The sequence below is a fragment of the Capra hircus genome (assembly GCF_001704415.2).
Source record: "Capra hircus breed San Clemente chromosome X unlocalized genomic scaffold, ASM170441v1, whole genome shotgun sequence".
NCBI classification, from domain to species: Eukaryota; Metazoa; Chordata; class Mammalia; order Artiodactyla; family Bovidae; genus Capra; species Capra hircus.
The window spans coordinates 59,242,514-59,264,513 of NW_017189516.1; the positions used below are offsets into that span (position 1 = coordinate 59,242,514).

The following is a 22,000-nucleotide window of genomic DNA, read 5'->3' on the forward strand; positions in this document are numbered from 1 at the left end:
GTCCTAGGGGGCCGGAGGGAGGGAGGTAAGTGGGGGACTTCGGCTGAAGCAGTGAGTTTTATTAATGGTGAATGGCGAGGATGGTGCATTTGCATATCTTCTTAAAAAGTTCTGGTACGATTTTAAAATGATTGGTTGGTTAGCCCCTGAGCAGAATAATAATTCAGTAGAGATGATGAGGAGGTGGCTGGGGTCCGTCAGCAGTATCCGGCCTTGATGAGCAAGGCGGCCAGGACGCCCAGGAGAGTGAGTAGCAGGAGGCCGAGTCTCCCTTTGTTGAACCGCTTCAATAAGAAAAGTTTCGCCCAGCCCACCTTCGACTGGCTGTTGAGAGGGTACTGGAGTTTGCGCCTTCCTGCTTGAGAGTTTTTAATAAACAGGGACGTTGATAGGGAAAAGTATCGAAACTGTGTTTTCCGTGATACGCTCCCATCCCGCTGGACCCCACACCTCTGAAGGGCAGAGAGCTGAGCATGAAGTACATGATGACTTCATTGCCTGTGACACCACCGCTGGTGTCACATGCCATCGATCATCCGCTTGATGAGCTTACTGTTGTGAGAAAACACGTAGAAAGCCAGGGGGTTTCATGTTCATTTATGAACTGTATGGCTTCATCTGCATTCTTCACAGGCACTATTGGAAGAATTGGTCCAAAAATTTCTTCCTGCATCACCTTGGTGTCAGGATTCACATCAGTGAGTATTGTTGGGGCTATGTAGCGTGTGGCCTCATCCATCTCCCCACTAAAAGCTATCTTCTGTCCTTCCAGCAGACTCTTTATCCTCTTAAAATGACGAAGATTGATGATCCTCTTGTAGTCGGGAGATTCTTTTACATTTTCTCCATAAAATTCCTTCACAGCCTCCTGCACCTTCCGCACGATCAGGTCCTGGAGGGACGGCTCACAGAGCACGTAGCTGGAGGCGATGCAGGTCTGACGGCAGTTCATGAACTTGCCCCAGGTGATGCGTCGGCAGGCGACGTCCAAGTCACAGTCTCGGTCCACATAGCATGGACTCTTCCCTCCCAGCTCAAGGGCCACAGGGGTCAGATGCTTAGCAGCAGCCTGCATAACGATTTTTCCAACAGCTGTGTTTCCCGTATAGAGAATGTGGTCAAATTGCTGCTTCAGAAGCTCTGTGGTCTCCTTGACACCACCATTGACGACGGCATATAGGTCCTGGTCCAAGTACTGAGGGAGGAGCTTAGCCAAGAGCTTGGCTGTATTCTCACTTACTTCGGAAGGCTTGATAATTACAGCATTTCCTGCAGCGATGGCTCCTATCAGGGGCTGGATGGTGAGGACAAAGGGGTCGTTCCAAGCTCCGATAATCAGTATGACCCCCAGGGGCTCTGGCTGGATGTAGGCCTCGTCCAGCATGGTGAGCAGGTTCCTCTGAGCTGGTTTAGCAGCAGCCCATTCCGGAAGCTTCTCCAGCATGAGATCAATTTCTCCAAGCACAGAAATGACTTCTTGACTGTATGCGATGAATTCGCTCTTGCTCAGGTCTGCACCGATGGCCGCCAGGACGTCCTTCTCACGCTCCTGCACCATCGCGGGCAGGGCCTTGAGCTGCCGCCGCCGGAATGTCAAGGGGTGAGAGCGGCTGGAGCTGAAAGCCGCGCGAACCCGCTGGACCTCGTGCTCCATAGCTGGTCCTCAGCCCCTGACACGCCGACTCAGCCGACGCCAACTGCCTGGCCGACGCCCAGCCAGTAGGTTTAAATTCTATTAAATACATATATGTATACCACATACATATAAATATGGTTTAAAGTCTATTCATTACACATATACACATAAATACATATGTGTTTGAAATATTCACTGCATATCTGTATGTATGTACATAGTCTGTTCATTGTAAAATCTACTCATTATACATGCACACACAGAGTTAATAATGTCACCTTTGAAATTAGATTTGCCTCCTCCTACATATTAGCTGTGTGGTAACTTCTCTGAAAGTCACTTTTCTTATCAGCACATGGCAATATAATACCAATACTTTATTTCAGAAGTTTAAATAAAACTGTACAAAACATGATATGCTGAGCACAAAGACCTTACACAAATGACATTATCATAGGAGTTGCTATGACCACGATCATGATTATCACTGTCTAAAAACCTCAGTGGAAAGTAAAGTATTTTCCAATAGTTGCTTCCTCCAAGTACTGCATGATTGCAAATCAAGATCTTTGCAACTTAATGACTTCAGCATTCTTTTTCTGTAAAAAAAAAATGCAAGTCGTAGATCTTGACACAGACAGGCTAGTACCTTAATGGCACAAGTTAGTATGTTAATGTAGAGATGACAGTGGGCCTGAGCCATCACTGAACCTTCAGGTGGAAGCAAGCTTTCTACTTCATGGTGTACAAAGGGTGTAGCCAACCTCTGCTTGGACCAAACTGGCATTATTTGCATTGTTGGTGGGAATGAACCACGGAGAACAGTATGGAGATTCCTTAAAAAAAAAAAACTAGGAATGAAACTACCACATGACCCAACAATCCCACTGCTGGGCATATACCCAGAGGAAACTGTGATTGAAAAAGACGTGTGTACCCCAGTGTTCACTGCAGCACTATTTACAATAGCTAGGACATGGAACCAACCAAGAAGCCCATCGACGAATGAATAAGAAAGTTGTGGTAAATATATACAATGGAATATTACTCAGCTATAAAAAGAAATGCATTTTAGTTAGTTCTAATGAGGTGGATGAGCCTAGAGCCTATTGTACGGAGTGAAGTAAGTCAGAAAGAGAAAAACAAATATCGTGTATGAACACATATATATGGAATCTAGAAAGATGGTACTGATGAACCTATTTCCAGGGCAGCAGTGGAGGCTCAGACAGAGAGAACAGACTTGTGGACACAGTGAGAGGTGGAGAGAGTGGGACAAATTGAGAGAGGAGTATGCAAACATATACATTACCATAAGTAAAATAGATAGCTAGTGGGAATTTGCTGTATGATGCATGGAGCTCATACAACCCAGTACTCTGTGACAACCAGAGATGGGGTGGCAGATAGAAGGGAGGTTCATTACAGAGGGGACATTTGTATACCTATGGCTGATTCATGTTGATATATGGCAGAAACCAACACAGTATTGTTAAACAATTATCCTCCAATTTAAAATAAATAAATTTAAAAATTAATAAAAGAAGGTTGAGAAGAAATATCCTCAGAATAAAGAACAGTTCTTTATATTTAAAAAATAAACTCTCTCTGGGGAGAGACAGAACTCCATCTGGGAATCCAGGTTGATGGCAGGAGCTTCTAGCCATGTCATTTTAAGTTGGATGGGTGCAAGTATGTCAGTTCCAGGCAATCAGCCCCCTTAGAATCAGTGTCTGAGTCATAATTGGAGGCCCCACTGTTGTCATACAGACTCCTTGAGAAAGGACTTCAAGATCCACAGAGAGAGAACCAGTGTGTAGCATGATCCAGCCTAACCTGTAGTTTAGCAGGGAAGAACACAGAGGGTGTGTGCCCCCATCACCACCCTTGTGACGTATTCTGTTACACATGTCCCTCTATACCCAGCGTGTCACATTTGTCCTACTACAGCTGTTTCAGTCAGGTAAGTAATTCAGCTGATGAAATGAACCAAGGACTTCCCACAACGGTTGATGACTCACTTGCATTTGACTCCAGCACAGGTGGCCAATGACAGTAGAAAGGAAGTAGTTGTCTGAGGATCCGCATTCCTTCATTCTAGTGGCTCCATCACTATTAGGGTCTCAGAGGCCTTTGCTGTGTTCTCAGCATCTGGCCAGGAGGTGAGTGCAGAGAGAGGTTCGAGACCAATCAGGAGGCCTGAGGAGCCAGGCCACTTGGCACAGGCCAGCTCCATTCCCTTGCTTCACTTCACTGCAAGAGGCTGGGAAATGTTTAGTTTTGTGCCCAGGAGGGCCTGGCAAGCACATGCCAGTGTTTCTGCCAGACTCTCATTTCCATATTTGAGGAAATGTGATGGAGCCTGAAATAGGATTAATTAGTATTTAAAATCAGTCACATACATTGTGAAAAGGATTCTCTTATATTGTAACAGGGCAGATTTTACATTTTTTTGACAAGAAAGGGAAAATAATCAAAACTCATGAATTTCAGTGACCACCCCCACTTACCATGTCAGTTTATCCGCCTTTGTTCTTTCATCTCTTTGCCTCCCACTTAGGTAGTTACCCTGAAATGTTGAGGTCAGCTCAGGGACAGCAAATAACTGAGCTGGCAGCAGAGAGAGGCCTGGGAGTATGATAATGGTTGTTTCCAGTGCCCAAACACTGTGCTAACCCATACCATTGGTTATGGAAAGGACACTACTGAGCCCGCAGTCTTGAATTGTTTCATGTCCGCTTCCGGCGATGCAGGACCTGTGACATGCTTCTAACCAATAGAATATGGGCAAGGTGATGGGCTGTCACTTCCACAATAACATTACTAAGATTGTAACCCCTGTTTTGCTAGCAAACTCTCTCTTTGGCTGGCTTTGAGAAGGCAAACTGTCATGTTGGACAGGTCTATCCAAAAAGGAACTGAGGATAGCCTCCAACCAGTGGCCAGCATGGAATCCAGACCCTTAGTCAAACAGCTGTTAAATAACTGCACTTGGCCAAGAATCTGGGTGAGCTTGGAAGCAGATCCTTCCACAGTCTAACTTTCAGATGAGGTTCTATCCCCAGCTGGTGAATCCATTACAGCCTTAGGAGAACCTGAAGTAGTGGAATCAGCTCAGGCATGACAAGATTTCTAACCCACCAAAACTGGGAATTAATAAACTTGTGTTGTTTTGAGCTGCTAAATGCATAGTAATTTGTTGGCAAAGAAGACAACTAATATAGATACTTGTTTTAAAAAAATACAGAGTCCCAAGGCCTAGCCACAAAGTCCATTTAGCGGGACTGGAGAAGGACTTGGAAGTCTGAATTTTTCATCATCATCTCAGATTGTGATGTACCTGGTTTAAAAACCACTCCAAATTCTCTAGTCTTGATACTTATATATAGTATATACTTATATACTTATACTTTTATATAGTCAGCCTCACCAGAAAGTTATATATCTCAGCCTCATTATTTTTAATTCCAACAGAAATGAGTAAAAAGTCATATTCTAATGATTTTTCTCTTAGCCCATTATAAAAACTATCTATTCATTTTCTATTCCTGCTCTAACAAATTACCATAAGTTTAGTGGTTTGAAAAAAACCATAAATTTGTTATCTTATAGTTTTGTGGTTAGAAGTCTGAAAATGGATCTCACAAGCCTAAAATCAAGGTTTCAGCAGGGCTAATTCTTTCTGGAATTTTCTGAGGAGAATGTTTCCTTTGCTTTTCCAGCTTTTAGAGGCTGCCTGCATTCTTTGGGTCCTGGTTTCTTTCCAGCAATGTTGCCACTGAGACCTCTGCTGCCATCGCCACATCTCCTTCTCTGACTATGCCCCTTCTACTTCTTTCTTTCCCATATAAGGACTCTTGGGTTACACTGGCTCTACCACAGTAATTTGAGAGAATTTCTCCATTGCAAGACCGTAACTTGATAATGTCTACAAAGTCCCTTTTGGCATGTAAGGTAACTTTCACAAGTCTAGGGATTAAATTATGAACATCTTTGGGGGGGTGTTATTCTGTCTACCATAAGATCCATTGAATAAAATATCTATGTCTTGATGCTGGTGAAATGGTTGTCTCTTTCTATCACATGATCTATGTAATTTGTCTTGGTCCCCTTTCTTCCTTGGCTCCCAGGGTCTTAGAGCTAGTAATTGTGTTCAGTTATAATAACTCTGCTGACTTGCTTTCTAATCCAGCTGCTTCCTTTTGTTCATTATTTTCTTCTGACTCTTTTATCCTTATTTTAACAGTTCTGTTTTGTCTTTGTCATTTATTATAAGTTGATTTTGAAACATTACTCAAATATACAAATCCCCATATTTAGGCTTAACCCCTGGATCTCCTGATTGTTAATCTCTTATCCTCTAAGGCCATCAGCCACTGAAACATTTTCTCACTTGGTAGCTGGACTTTCTCTTATATTTTACTCCACCTCTTCTGTGTCCTTCCCACAGCCACCCCTGGCTCATGAAACCACTTACCAATCTAATTATCAATTTCCCCCAAGGGACTGTGGATAAATAGTTCACCTTCTACCCATTAGGTGGATTCTGCTAAGGCCTGTTAGGCTGTGATGAATGAACTAGTTCCTGAACCCTTGGTCAGTCTGCCCATGGAAGAAAGATATCCTGAACTGATCTCAAATACACTGGGCTCATTAAAGTACTTGAACAAATTGCCCTAGTAACTCCCATAATAGCCACACACCTCAGGGGGGCCAATAACCTTATCCATATGTTACAAGAGGAAATATTGAGTCAAGGAAGGTGAAGCAATCTATAGATTCTATTTCTTTGGGAAAATTATCTTGGTTTGAGGGTTTTAGGTGACTTAGATGGATGAATCCCATTCCTGGTTTTCCATTTAATCAGTACACCCCAATTATTGTTAGAAGTAGTTTGACAAAATAATTTTGTTAGCCTAATTAAAATATAGATTTCAGATACCATAGTGTGGAATGGTTAGAAGAGCAGAGAATGTAGTGCAAACTTTAGAAACATGATGATTAAAAAGTCTGCCGAAATGTTTTAAAGTTAAGCATATATGTTCAGCCTAACAAATTTCTATAAAATGAACACCTATATAGCCACTCTCTCCTTAAGCCCCAAATCTGTCCATGCCTCAAAGACCAGATTAGACACCCTTCAACAAAGACTTGCATATGCCTCTATTTGTAATCTTTTTCTCATTGAATTTTAGAAACATATTATTAATAGTTGGACTCCTCTTATGTCACATACATGTGTATTATTTGTGTATGTATGTGTGAATTCATATTATTCACACAGTGAACTCCTGAACCATCCTTTGATTTTCTGCAGCACTGAGTGTCACTGTTTAACTGACACTTGAATAGAGTTCATCAGAGAAGGAACAAGTGAATGAATGAGGAAGTGAGTGAATGAGACCATGGAGGTCATTACCTCAGGGGTCGAGTTAATGGTGGTCACCTATCCCAGAATGGAATAGTCAAATTCACCATGTTTTGGAAAGTAGACAAGGGTCAGTAAGCTGGGTCACCCAGGGCAGCCCTGGACGAACAGTTCAGTCTTGACTGAAACTGGTCTCCACTCTATCCACCTCCTAGGATTATGTGGCCTGGGGGCCCTTAAACAATGCTCAGGGTTAAAAGGGAGTCATATATTTCAAATACATCTTATTTCTCTTTAAAGAGGGACAGGATGTCAGCCCTGGGATTTCTTTGGAAGGAATGATGCTAAAGCTGAAACTGTAGTACTTTGGCCCCCTCATGCAAGGAGTTGACTCATTGGAAAAGACTCTGATGCTGGGAGGGATTGGGGGCAGGAGGAGAAGGGGACGACAGAGGATGAGATGGCTGGATGGCATCACTGACTCGATGGATGTGAGTCTGAGTGAACTCCGGGAGTTGATGATGGACAGGGAGGCCTGGCATGCTGCGATTCATGGGGTCACAAAGAGTCGGACATGACTGAGTGACTGAACTGAACTGAACTGAGGATGGAAGAATTACCTTGAAGAGTAAGGCATACACTGCTGCCACTTTACTTACATTTATATCGTGTATAAATATATTTTACTCTTCTCATCAGGATTCACATATACATTCTTGATTCAAGCACAGGAGAAATATTAATTTGGGTACTGCCTTCAAAGCTGTTGGCCATGGAAACCAGTCTCCAGGGGCATTAAGCAAATGATTAGATGTTGATAATAAGGCACTTCCTCTTATTGATCTCATTTCATCCTCAGAGAAACCCTAAAAGGTGGAAATTGTTATCTCTCCCTTTTTACAGATGATGGGAACAAAGAGTCTCAAAGAGTTTTAATGGCATATCCAAGGTCATCTGTCTACTGCCTAGTTCAATGTCTGTGTTCTACTCAGCTGTGGTGTAAAGGAGTCTGGCACATAGTGGAAATGCAGAATGTGGGCTTTTGATTCAAAGAAAGTAATCCAGGTTATTCTAATTATGGTCTTGTTTATGATTAAAGTTTAGAATGAAGTGGTGATATACCAGTTGTGTATTCTTTAAAAATGTGTGGCAATTTATTTTAGATGATAATGATTGAGTACCTACTGTGTGCAGGCCACTGGGTTAACGGTACATGGTACCCCGTAAACCTGTCTGTTCCTCATCTTTTACACGGGAAATAGGATATTACTCTCTTTGCCTTCAGAAACCAAATCTCCCTCTTTGTAAAATTTCTTTCCTCTGAATCACTTGGAGCTCTGGCCCTTGATATTTAAAGAAAAACTTTAAAAATAAAAAGTACTATTTTCCCCCTCAAAAGCCTACTTTTATATGTCAAATGAGCTTTGTTCTTCAGATTATTGTGATCTACTGTGAATTTACTAACTTGATTCAGCAAAACAATTGACTTCTGTGTTCTAAGCTATATCTGAATATTGTGGGCACAGAAAAATTGTGTTGCCATCTGGTATGCAGAAGAGTAGTAGGTAGAAGGCATAGGGTATGGAATCATTGGGGAATCCCAAAATATTATCTTTCATTCGTTACATAGTCTTCTAGTTTATTATAATAGGATTTCCCACGTGGCACAGTGGTAAAGAATCCACCTGCAATGCATGAGACCCAGGTTTCATCCCTGGAATAGGAAGATCTCCTGGAGAAGGAAATGGCAACCCACTCCAGTATTCTTGCCTAGAGAATCCTATGGACAGAGGAGCCTGGCAGGCCTCAGTCCATGGGGTTGCAAGGTTGGACACAATGTAAAGAAATAGAGGAAAACAACAGAATGGGAAAGACTAGAGATCTTGTCAAGAAAATTAGAGATACCAAGGTAAAATTTAATGTAAAGATGGGCTAGATAAAGGACAGAAATGGTATGGACCTAACAGAAGCAGAAGATATTAAGAAGAGGTGGCAAGAATACACAGACAAACTGTACAAAAAAGAGCTTCATGACCAAGATAATCACGATGGTGTGATCACTCACCTGGAGCCAGACATCCTGGGATGTGAAGTCAAGTGGGCCTTAGGAAGCATCACTATGAACAAAGCTAGTGGAGGTAATGGAATTCCAGTTGAGCTGTTTCAAATCCTGGAAGACGATGCTGTGAAAGTGCTTCACTCAATATGCCAGCAAATTTGGAAAACTCAGCAGTGGCCACAGGACTGGAAAAGGTCAGTTTTCATTCCAATCCCAAAGAAAGGCAATGCTAAAGAATATTCAAACTACCACACAATTGTACTCATCTCACATGCTATTAAAGTAATGCTCAAAATTCTCCAAGCCAGGCTTCAGCAATAGGTGAACCATGAACTTCCAGATGTTCAAGCTGGTTTTAGAAAAGGCAGAAGAACCAGAGATCAGATTGCCAACATCCGCTGGATCATGGAAAAAGCAAGAGAGTTCCAGAAAAACATCTATCTCTGCTTGATTGACTATGCCAAAGCCTTTGACTTTGTGGATCACAGTACACTGTGGAAAATTCTGAAAGAGATGGGAATACCAGACCACCTGACCTGCCTCTTGAGAAACCTATATGCAGGTCAGGAAGCAACAGTCAGAACTGGACATGGAACAACAGACTGGTTCCAAATAGAGAAAGGAGTACATCAAGGCTGTATATTGTCACCCTGCTTATTTAACTTATATGCAGAGTACGTCATGAGAAATGCTGGGCTAGAAGAAGCACAAGCTGGAATCAAGATTGCCGGGAGACATATCAATAACCTCAGATGTGCAGATGACACCACCCTTATGGCAGAAAGTGAAGAGGAGCTAAAAAGCCTCTTAAGGAGAGTGAAAGAGGATAGTGAAAAAGGTGGCTTAAAGCTCAACATTCAGAAAACTAAGATCATGGCATCCAGTCCCATCACTTCATGGGAAATAGATGGGGAAACAGTGGAAACAGTTTTTCTGGGCTCCAAAATCCCTGCAGATGGTGATAGCAGCCATGAAATTAAAAGACACTTACTCCTTGGAAGGAAAGTTATGACCAACCTAGATAGTATATTCAAAAGCAGAGACATTACTTTGCCAACAAAGGTCTGTCTAGTCAAGGCTATGGTTTTTCCAGTGGTCATGTATGGATGTGAGAGTTGGATTGTGAAGAAAGCTGAGTGCTGAAGAATTGATGCATTTGAACTGCGGTGTTGGAGAAGACTCTTGAGAGTCCCTTGGACTGCAAGGAGATCCAACCAGTCCATTCTAAAGGAGATCAGTCCTGGGTGTTCATTGGAAGGACTGATGCTAAAGCTGAAACTCCAATACTTTGGCCACCTCATGCAAAGTGTTGACTCATTGGAAAATGCCTCTGATGCTGGAAGGGATTAGGGGCAGAAGGAGAAGGGGATGACAGAGCATGAGATTGCTGGATGGCATCACCAACTCAATGGACATGAGTTTGAGTGAACTCCAGGAGTTGGTGATGGACAGGTAAGCCTGGCGTGCTGTGATTCATGGGGTCACAAAGAGTCAGACATGACTGAGCGACTGAGCTGAACTGAACTGAACACACATTCACTATAATAGGTATATACTATGTATGATATGTGATAAATCCTACTAATCTTTCTCACCTTCTGTTGATCATGTCAGGTTGAAGCCTGTATGTTTTACTATAAAATTTGTTCATTCATTTCTTTTATAGGTATGTAGATACATAGAGATAGGGATACTTAGTGAGAGAGATTCTGTCCCGACCATCTGAGAATATTTGGCAATATCCGAACACATACTTGGCTGTCACAATGCATAGGACAGCCCCCTACATATACATGCACACAGAATTGTCTGATTAAAATGTCAGTAGTGCTGAGGAGCCTAGTGAACTATAGTCCATGGGGTCACAAAGAGCTGGACACAACAGAGCAACTAAGCACACACACACACAGTGCTGAGAAACTTTGAGATAGATTCATACAAAGATAGCTAGCTAGATAGGTGGATACGTAAGAAGAAAGCTAGATATATACTAAGTACCACATGCTTGGCTCAGCAGAGAAAAACCAGAGCATCCCTTATTGACAGCAAATTTAATGTACAGCCATCATGTGTCTTCATCCTCAAAATCCAGCCCTGTTTTCATTATTGGGAAAAATGAAGTTTGGCCTCTCCCAGGATTTATTGCCTTTCTAATCAGCATTTTTTAGGAGTAAAACTACCAAAACATGCATTTCTAAGTGAAGTTAATTTTCTGTACAGAATACATAGTTCCTAGCACTGATAACAAATTCAGCAAACTTAATCAGATTCAGATTTGGTATGCTGTTTCAGGGGGAAAAGAAAACAAATATAAATGGGTACTTTAGAGCTTTGGCTCTTGCTAAAGAGTTTATGTAATTTGCCGAATTAAATTTTAAATCCAAGCTTACAAGAACTTCACATTTATGATATAAAATTAATTCAAGATGAAATATGCAGTCCCCTGAGATGTCTTCCCAGCTCTATCTCCCTTTTCTCCCACTTTCAGCATGGCTCCCCTTACCAAAATCTCAATCAGTTTCGAGATAGAGATTTCTTTCAAGCAGTATGTATGTGGATTCTCCAGTCAATCTCAGTAAAAGATTTGGAGAGCTAGATGTGAGTATCCCATCCATGAAATACATATTTGGACCTGGTTTCCAGGTGGCACAGTGGTAATGAATCCACTTGCCAATGCAGGAATCACAAGAGATGCGAGTTCAATCCCTGGGTTGGGAAAAGTCTCTGGAGTAGGAAATGACCATGTGCTCTTGTATTCTTGCCTGGAAAATTCTGTAGACAGGGGAGCCTGGCGGGCTACAGTCCATGGGGTCGCAAAGAGTTGGACACGACTGAGCATACACACACAGAGAAAACATACTAATCAAATGCTTTTGATTGGCTGTTAATAGCTCACATTTTAACCTAGTCAAGACTATCCTCACTTATAGTTGCTACTGTTTCAAGTCATTTTTAGAAAATAGCATGCAAAGTGTAAGCAAGTGCGCAATGGTCTGCAGAAATTCTTACTGTGCATTAGTTCAGATGATCTGTGGGGTTAGATGGTCCAGGAAACCACTGTGAAACACTGGGGTGACTCTTCTAAAGAACCCTAAAGAGTTCATGTGTGCAACTGTGAAGCCCAAGGGTCTTCCCTTGTAGCTCAGTCAATAAAGAATATGCCTGCAATGCTGGAGACCTGAGTTTGATTCCTGGGTCAGAAAGATACTCTGGAGAAGGAAATGGCTACCCACTCCAGTATTCTTGCCTGGAGAATCCCATGGACAGAGGAGCCTGGCAGGATACAATCCATGGGGTCACAAGAGTCGGACATGAGTGAGCAACTAAACCACCACCACTTTTCAAGGTTCCTGAAAAACTTGGTAAACCAAAGTTATCTTGACACACCTGCAGATTCTTGAGAATCTCACAGAAAAAAAGACCTAATATTTGAAAATAAAGGCAGAGAAGTTTCTCCGTATGCTAACATGTTTCAAAACTGCGTCAAATCTCTCAGTTCTTTAAAGGAATTATCCTTTTCTCTGTTCCCTATAGCTTTAGAAAATAACGGGGAGCCACATAAGAAGAAACTGCAACTCTTAACACACTCCTGGAGCCCACCTGTCTATTTCTTTGTCTGTTGCTCCTCACATGTCCCCGCCCCTGTTTTCTGTCCTTCTTGGATGGGTATTTTCTCCATCTTCTTTTTCCTTCTCTGGTCACAGTGTAAAATGAATGTGCTCTGATTTATTGTTCTTGTTTGGGTTTTGTTTGTTTTCTAATTTATTTATTGTATTTTTGCCTGTGCTGGGTCTTCATTGCTGTGGCAGGCTTTCTCTAGTTTCAGTGAGTGGGGGCTACTATCTAATCTTGGAGTGGGGACTCTTCATTTTCTGTGGCTTCTCTTGTTTTGTCTCAAGGGTAATTGTGGCACACGGGCCTACTTGCCCCTCAGCATGTGAAATCTTTCTGGACAAGGGATCGAACCTATGTCCCTTGCATTGGCAGGCAGATTTTGAACCACTGGACCACCAGGGAAGTCCATGTTTTGGGGTTTTTCTTAATAACTGAGGGGAATCATTTTAGATTAACAAGTTTCAAAATAAGCACAGAGTGATCCTCTACACCTTTTACCTGGTTTCCTCTAATGTCAGTGTCTTACATTGCCATGGCACTTCTGTCAAAGTAAGAAAGCAACATCAGTATATTACTATTAACTAAACTACAGGCTTTATTTGGATTGCTCTAGCTTTTTTCACAAATGCCTTCTTTCTGTTCCAGGATCCCATCCAAAGTACTGCATTGTATTTAGTCATCAGGTCTCTTTAGGCTCCCCTGGGCCGTGAGTTTCTTTGTCTTCGCTTTCCTCTCCAAAATATTCCCTGTTTTGAGGAGTACTGATCAGGTGTTTACAGAATGTCACTCATTTTAGCTGCCACAGTCTGAATGTTTTTGTCTTCCCAGCATGCGTATCCTAATCTCCAATGTGGTGGTATAATTCTCATGATTGGATTAGTGCCCTTATTGAAGAGGCCCCCACGGAGTTCCCTAGCCCCTTCCACCAGGTAAGGATACAAGAAGTCTCCAGCTCAAAAGAGGGTGGTCACACCCAGCCATGGTGGGAGCCTGATCTAGGACTTCTAGCCCACAGACCTGTGAAGAATAAATGTCTGTTGTTTATAACCCACCCAGTCTGTGGTATGTTATTAGAGCCGCCCAAATGGACTAAGACATTAGGTTTATCTCTTGTTTTTTCACGATTAGATTGGGATGATGGGTTTGGGGGAAGATACCAAGGAGGTGAAGTGCCCTTTTCATCACATTGTAACATGCTATCAGCATCACTTATCACTGCTAATGCAGTCTAGTTGATTTCTAATGTCACAGAATGCCCATTGCTCTTAATGTAAAAACAAGAAAATGCAATATTTTATATTTGCACTATAGCCTAACGTTTGAAACTCTTCCAGTCTTTAATTAGGTTGCTGTTCTCTACCCCAGAATGGTAATGTGTATGTGACACATAGTATGTAATCCGTATTACTTGGTGACTGAATGAATATCTCTCTGTCTCCACCCTCATCTATATAGGTCAGGGTCCCTTGGTGGGAAAAAGAGACATCTTAGGCAAACTAGATACTAACCAGTCCACAGTCCAACCACTCCTATTGATTGGGTTTTAAAGAATGAATTAAAAATAACTTTGGAAAACTGGATACGTTTGGATACTTTGGATACGTTTTCATCCTCCTAAAAGGATGTTGGAAGTTTTCTTATGATTTATATATGTGACTATAGTGTTGTAAGCAGTGCTAATGAAGTGGGAGGTAAGCATGTAGGAGTTTAGTGATGCAGACCTTGGGAAATAGGGAGGCACTTTAGAATTAGTATTTTCAAATTGCTTGTTTTCATGGCATTTGAGAATTTCCCTCCTTTGTGGTAAGTTGCCATCTCATTAAAAGGGAAACTCTCAACAACATCATCTCGAAACACCTGCCTCACCACATGGAAAGAGGCAGCCTTTTATGAGCACTAGCTTTCTTTTCTCTGTGGTTTTACCGAGTTTTGAGGCTTTATCCAAAGCAGTGGGTTTCTCGCTGCTGTCAGACGCAGTTGCAGGTTGCAGAGTAAAGTGAACTGTTTAAAAATTCAACTTGCTGAAGTTTTCAGACCACTCATTCCCTCCAAGCTAAGTTGAAAAGGCCAGAATGATCGCTCACCTTTGCTGATGGCCCTGGGGGCACGGAGAATGTTGAACAGAGAAGCTAGGTTCTCTCGTGCCAAGACCTGTGCCTCCAGAAAAATGATCTGCCAACTGTGGAGAGGTGAGGGGGCAGGCTGATCCGAGGAAACACGAGTTTCTCATATTTTCTAGTCTTTTCTGTATTGGCAGTTAATAATTTTAAACTGTCCTGGCATTTTGCAAGCAATTTAAAGGCTGTGAATCCTGAAGTGTGGGGTGTTTTGTGGGAGTGACGTGGGTGGGGAACTCTGTCGTCCTAGTCTTCTGTTTTGAGAGTAAGCATTCTTGACCAAAGATAAGGTGCAAAACACCCTCTCTCCTTCATTGACCATGGGCCCCAAATTCAGACAATAGGTCTGTGGGGGAAATAGTGAACAATTTTCTAGCCTTTGTTCCTCCTCGGTTTCAAAATATATTAAGAAAACCATGGGTGACACAGAGGGCTTTCATAGGGACCCAGATACTGAAAAATCACTTTCAAACTGAATTTCAAAAAATAAACTCCTCAGGACAATTCATACACTCCAGCAAAATGGGTGTTTGGGTACTTGGACACTGAATTGCACAGGAAAGGTTTCTTAAGATAAGCATTTGTGTTTCAAATTTCCCCCACTTGGCTCTTTATGATAACAGCTTTCATAAATAGTATAGCAGTTGAAACATTTATTATTGGAACAGAAATGCAATTACATGCAGATGTTGTCCTGTGATTCATTGCTTTGTGCTCCACACATTTTCAAGCTGGAGGAAGAACAAGCAGGTCATCAAGTAAATGCTCTCGGCTGAGCTCCACTTACTCTTCTGACTTGAGTTATCTAATCTCTTTTGTGAGTGTTTCCACAATCTCGTCCTCCGTGGCCCTTCTTGGCAGCGAGTTTCATTGTGCAGTTACTCCAACTACCGTCAAGAATGTCTTTTCATCCAATATAAACGTTCCTTCCTTAATCCAAACCTGGTTCTTTCTCCAATATTCCTGTTCTGAGGCATATAAAAGGACCACCCCATTTAATTTTTTTTTCAGTTTGTTATCATTTTTTTCCTTTTGGCAACGTCAGAAAGTGATCCAAACTGTGAAGGTGATAACAGGACAATTGAGATGGAACCACTGGAGGTGGGACGGGTGGTGATGTCCTTCCTGGTTGTCATTGGTCATGGATGGCCTCTCCCCAGAGGAAACTTTTGCATACATTCTGAGGGTTTAGGGGCCACTTTTCACTTTCATGCATTGGAGAAGGAAATGGCAACCCACTCCAGTGTTCTCGCCTGGAAAATCCCCGGGACAAGGGAGCCTGGTAGGCTGCCGTCTATGGGGTTGCACAGAGTCGGACACGACTGAAGTGACTTAGCAACACCAGCAGCAGTGAAGACGCCAAGTGTATCCGTTTCCTATTACTGCAGTAACAAATTATCACCAGCCTGGGGCTTCCCTGGTGGCTCAGACAGGAAAGAATCTGCCTGCAATGCAGGAGACCCAGGTTCAATCCATGGATTGGGAAGATCTCCTGGAGAAGGGAATACCCACTCCCATATTCTTGCCTGGAAAATTCATGGATATAGGAGCCTAGTGGGCTATAGTCCATGGGGTCACACAGCTAAGCTACTAACACACTTCAGTGGATTAAAACAACTCAAATTATTTTCATACGGTTCTTCAGGTCAGAAGTCCAACACAAGTCTCAGTGGACTAAAATCAAGGTGTCTCCAGGACTGTGTTCCTTCTGGAAGCTTTAGAGGAGAATCTGTTCCCAGCCTCTAGAGGCTGACCCCATTCCCTGGATCATGGTCTCCTTCCTCCATTTTCCAAGCCACCAGTAGTTAGTCAAGTCTCTCATATGACATTGTGCTTACACGGATTCTTCTGCCTCCCCCTTCCACATTTTAAAGACCTTGTGATTCCTTTGGACCCACCTGGATAATCTAGGCTGATCATCTTAAGGTCAGCGATTTAGGAACCTTCATTCCATCTGCAACCTTAACTCCTCCCCCTCATTTAACTTAATATATGTGCAGATTCCAGAGACTTGGATGTGTACATATTTGGGAGGTCACTATTCTGCCTACCACATGGAACAGAGCATTTCAGGCAGTGGAAGAACATGTGCAAAGGCCCTAAGGTCTGAAGAAGATGGGTATGATGGGGGAAGAGAAGGAAGACCAATGTGGGTGGACATAATGCTCTGAGGTTAGTCTGGGGAAGGCTGGCAGAGGTCAGATTATGGAAAGCTCGGTGGGCCATGGTATGAAAACTAAATTGTGTTCTGGTCATAGGAGGAGACCGCTAGAGGTTTTGAGCAGGGAATGGCATGATCTGATATATATTTTTAAAAGATGGTTTGGGCTGCTCTGTGAAAATAAATTATGGAGAGGCAAGAGCAGAAGTAGGGAGAACAATTGAGAAGCAAGTACAGGGAATTCCCTGGTGGTCCAGTGTTTAGAACTAGGCAGTTTGACTGCTGTGGGCCCAGTTTTGATCCCGGGTCAAGGAATCAAAGTGAGAAAGTGAAAGTGAAGTTGCTCAGTCATGTCCAATTCTTTGCGACCCCATGGACTGTAGCCTATCAGGCTCCTCCATCCATGGGATTTTCCAGGCAAGAGTGCTGGAGTGGATTTCCATTTCCTTCTCCAGGGGATCTTCCCAACCCAGGGATCAAACCCAGGTCTCCCGCATTGTAGACAGACGCTTTACCGTCCAATTAAAAAAAAAAAAAAGACAATTACAGTGATCTAGTTCAGAGGTTCTCAACAGGGGGCAGTTTTGTGCTGCCAGCCCCTAGGGAACATTTGGCAATGTCTGAAGAGACTTCCAGTTGTGACTTGTGTTTAGGGGGAGAGAGAGTACCACTGGGATCCAGTGGGAAGATGCCAGCAATGCTACTTAGCATCCTACAGTGCCTAGGGCAGCCCCCAACACAAAGAATGATCCTGACCTGTGGTGCGGAGGCTGAGAAACTGGAAGGGTTGGATGCAACAGGACAGACGTGGTCAGAGCATGCGTGCTCAGTAGCTCAATCATGTCCAACTCTTAGCGACCCCATGGGCTTTAGCCCACCAGGCTCCTCTGTGCATGAAATTATCCTGGCAAGAATACTGGAGTGGGTTGCCATTTCCTTCTCCAGGGTTTGGACACACACTCACCCATAACTAGGCTTTAGCTTTCAGGGCTTTATCAAAGAAGGAAGAGGCTGGGGGGTTGACTTCAAAGCAGACTAGATTGAAGAGGAGGGGGCTGCGTGGGGCACATGGGTGGGGGTGGGAAAGAGAGGTGATTTTCACAGTGCTGGGTTTCCCTTAGGCAGCCAAAAGGACACACTGCAGCACTTCCATTGCATCTTGTATCAGCTATCTTGTCCAAGTTCCCATTATGTACTTGGTGTTTCTCATAGTCTAGAATTATAAACCCAGGGAACCCAGGTCCTATTTTATTCTCCATCATCACTAGCTTGGGAACATCAGACAACTGACCTAACCTCTCCTTGTCTCCATTTTCACCATTGGGCTTCCCAGGTGGCTCAATGGTAAAGAATCTGCCTGCCAATGAAGGAGACTCAGGTTTTATGCCTGGGTCGGGAAGATCTCCTGGAGAAGGAAATGGCAACCCACTCCAGTACTCTTGCCTGGAAAATCCCATGGACAGAGGAGCCTGGCAGGCATGATTTAGCTACTAAATAACAACTGAAAAAGACAACATCTGCTTTATCAACCTCATCTTGTTACAAAGAACTTGGGAAGAAAAATTAAAGCACAATATGTATATGTTCTGCTTTGCAAATTTTTGTTCCCTGTAATTTCATTATCATAATCCTTCTTTTATAGGTTTCATTATATTTTTCACCATTAATATTTTTATACCTGAAAAATGATGTAACTGATAAATATTTAACACATTGAAAAGGCAAATTATATTTTAGATTTTATTTCCATGACATTTTCAAGGATCACATAGTCCAGTTCTTTCTGAATATTTAATAAGGAAATCCGTGGAGTAACATTATTGGCTAATTTAATTTATTTCACCAATTTATTCACTAGCACCTGTGTGTAAAGGACTATTCAATGAACTAGGTCAAAATAGGGTTCCTCTTGCTTCTGGGCACGTGCAATGAATTTGAGTACCTTGCCATTCTGAGACAGTTCTCATAACGTAGAGACTAGGGGTCTGCAAAGTGTAGCCCAAGGTTGGCTGCCCAGTTGTGTGAATAAAGTTTTATTGGAACACAGCCACACACATTCATTTCCATATTATCTGTGGCTGGTTTGGACCACAGTAGCTGAATAGAGTAGCTGCAATAGAAAGGTGTACAGCTGGCAAAGTCAAAAGTATTTACTATCTTGCCCCTCATAGAAAAAAATTTGCCCACTCCTGACCCAGGGCACTTAAGTCTTTTTTTTTTAATTTTTTTTTTTTTACTTTATTTTACTTTACAATACTGTATTGGTTTTGCCATACATTGACATGAATCCACCACGGGTGTACATGCGATCCCAAACTTAAGTCTTTTGGAAATTTCAGCTTTTGCTTCTGAATTTGCTTTGTTTTCTTATTTCTAAAAATGTGACTATCGAGTAAAGAAATATTTTAAGAATGCCTATTTCCCTGTGTTTACATAGCTTACATCACCACACCACAGGCTTTACAAGTAAAAGTGCTAAGCTACCAGTATATATTCAACTTATAGGCTAATAATGGCCCAATATAGTTTTCCTCCCATCTGTTCTGTAGATCTTTCATTCCCATCCTTTATTTATCACTATTGAACCCAAGCTTCTTTCTTAACGTTATTTTCTCCCATCTCTTCAAGGTCATTTTGAATTATAACACAATCCTCTGAGGTGTTAGCTATCCAATTTGGCACCATCTGCAAATTAAATCAACTTGTCTTTTATTTCATCACTCAAATAACTGATGGAAATATTAAGAAGAGCCTGCCTCCAGACATCCTTTTAAAATGTCACTGTTTCCCTCAAGGTTCTGCCAGAACCATTGATAATCTGAGTCCACTTTTAAGCTCTCACTCCTCTGGCAATTGGATCTAGTCAGTGATGACCAAACCTCAGATGCCAGTCATGATACCATAGTGGTCATCAGCATGCCTACTTACTTAACGGACCCATTCCTCTAAGCGGATGGGTTTGCCATACCTGTTGTGTCTGCTCATCATGTATTCTGGTTCTCCTGTCTTGCTCTGAAATTAAGGAGGGCTGGAGGACTTGTTTTGGCCAGTGAAAGGTGAGCGGAAGTTTGCATCCTTTAGGGAGTGAAGTTTTGAAAGGCACTTCATGATTCACCAGGTCCGCGTTTCCTGTCTTGGCAACCGTGGAAGTATGTGTTGAAAGGAACCTTCATCAGATTGGGCTCCTGAGTGACTGTGAATAGAGACCCCTCCCTAGAGATCTGCATAGATGTGCAGCACGAGTGAGAAACACACCGTTGTTGTTATAAGCCACTGAGACCTGGGGGTGGCTTGTTTCCAGAGCATAACCTCACCCATCTTGCCTGATAACAGCTCTTGAGCACCATAACGTTTTTCTAGAAAGCTCCATTAAAGCTCAGGACCATTCTTTTCCTATGGATGCTTTTCTGTGTACATCCCTTGCAGAACCTTATCCACTGTGCGTACCACTTAAATGTTTATTGCATAGAAGTTACTTAATAATCAATCGATAGATAACTGGTTAACATATTTAGGGAATCTTTTTTATGCTTTTTCATCCTGTTTTTATATATGTGCATGTGCTCAGTTGTGTCTAACTCTTTACAACCCCATGAACTGTAGCCCACCAGGCTCCTCTGTCCCTGGGATTTCCCAGGCAAGAAGACTGGTGTAGGTTGCCATTCCTTGCTCCAGGGGATCTTCCCAGATGAGGGATAGAACCCACAGCTCTTGCATCTCCTGCATTACCAGGTGGATTCTTTACCACTAGCGCCACCTGGGAAGCTGTATTATATATGAATTAATGATAAAAACAACTCCATGTACATCCAGCTTCCTACGCACCTTCAAGGTATTTTTCAATTGAATGCCCTGGTTCTCCTCTATTGTTTGATATAAGGATATAGTCATTATGACGGAGGTTTTACCTTCCCTAATATTTAAGTTAACTCAGCCCAGATTCACCACTTCTAATCATGGTAAGACCGGCCTCTGGCCACTGAGAGTAACCTGCACTCACTGTAGTGAGAGAATGAGCTTAGGCATTTGCCTATTAATACTTCTATATTGGGGCTTCCCTGGAGGCTCAGATGGTAAAGAATCTGCCTGCAGTGCAGGAGATGCAGGAGACGTGAGTTCGATTCCTGGGTTGGGAATATACCCTGGAGGAGGGAAGGGCTACCTACCTACACCAGTATTCTTGCCTGGAGAATCCCGTGGACAGAGGAGTCTGGCAGGCTACAGTCCATGGGGTCACAGAGTCAGACACGACTGAGTGACTAACACTTTCCTTCTTTCACTTCTGTATTGATGTGGAGCTTCAGTGAAACATCCTTCTGTTAGGAGAAATTTAGGGAAACATTAGAGCTTCATATTCCATAATATTGATGTGCACAGGCTTTCTTTAAGATGTAGTTGGGACATGCCTCACTTGCTCCTCGTTGTATTCCTGGGACCTAGCAGAATGCCCAGACCATAGAAGCATCAAAAAATACATGGAATGATTTGCATTTAATACTTTCCTTCATCTTTGAGATAGGCAGCCCTTTTAATTTCTGTTTTGGAGGTGAGGCTCAGAAACATTACAAGTAATTTACCCAAGGTCACACCACGAAGAGATGGAACCAGAATGGGAGCATTCTGCTTCTCAGGCATTTGCTCTTTCTTGGATAGCATGGTGCACCCAGGCTTCAGTAGAAAGAGCAAATGTTCTGGAGTCTGATGGACTGAGATTTGAATTATAGCTCAGCTACTCATTAGTTATATGTCACTGGGAATTTCTCAAATCTATCCCCTGATGTTTTCTTTAAACCGCAATGATATTTTCTCCCCTTCAAGTAGGTCTTGTATTTTATTTCATTTCCCATAAATGCTATTTTGGGGGCATGGTATAATGATTCAGCTGTATGTACTCTCTCATTGGGATCCTCTATGGTTAGGTTGAATTCATGTTGCTTCCCTGACCCTGTCTATCCCAAACCATTTCTTGAGGCATCCAAGATGGATTTAGCAGAGGGTTATATTCCCGCTTTGAAATAGGCTACTTTCATATCCAAATTTCATT

General features: G+C 42.5%; 1 pseudogene; it reads right to left on the reverse strand.

Moving 5' to 3' along the window:
* Positions 1-197: 197 nt before the first annotated feature.
* On the reverse strand, positions 198-1,654 carry LOC102175284 (annotated as a pseudogene).
* Between the last annotated feature and the right edge of the window lie 20,346 nt (positions 1,655-22,000).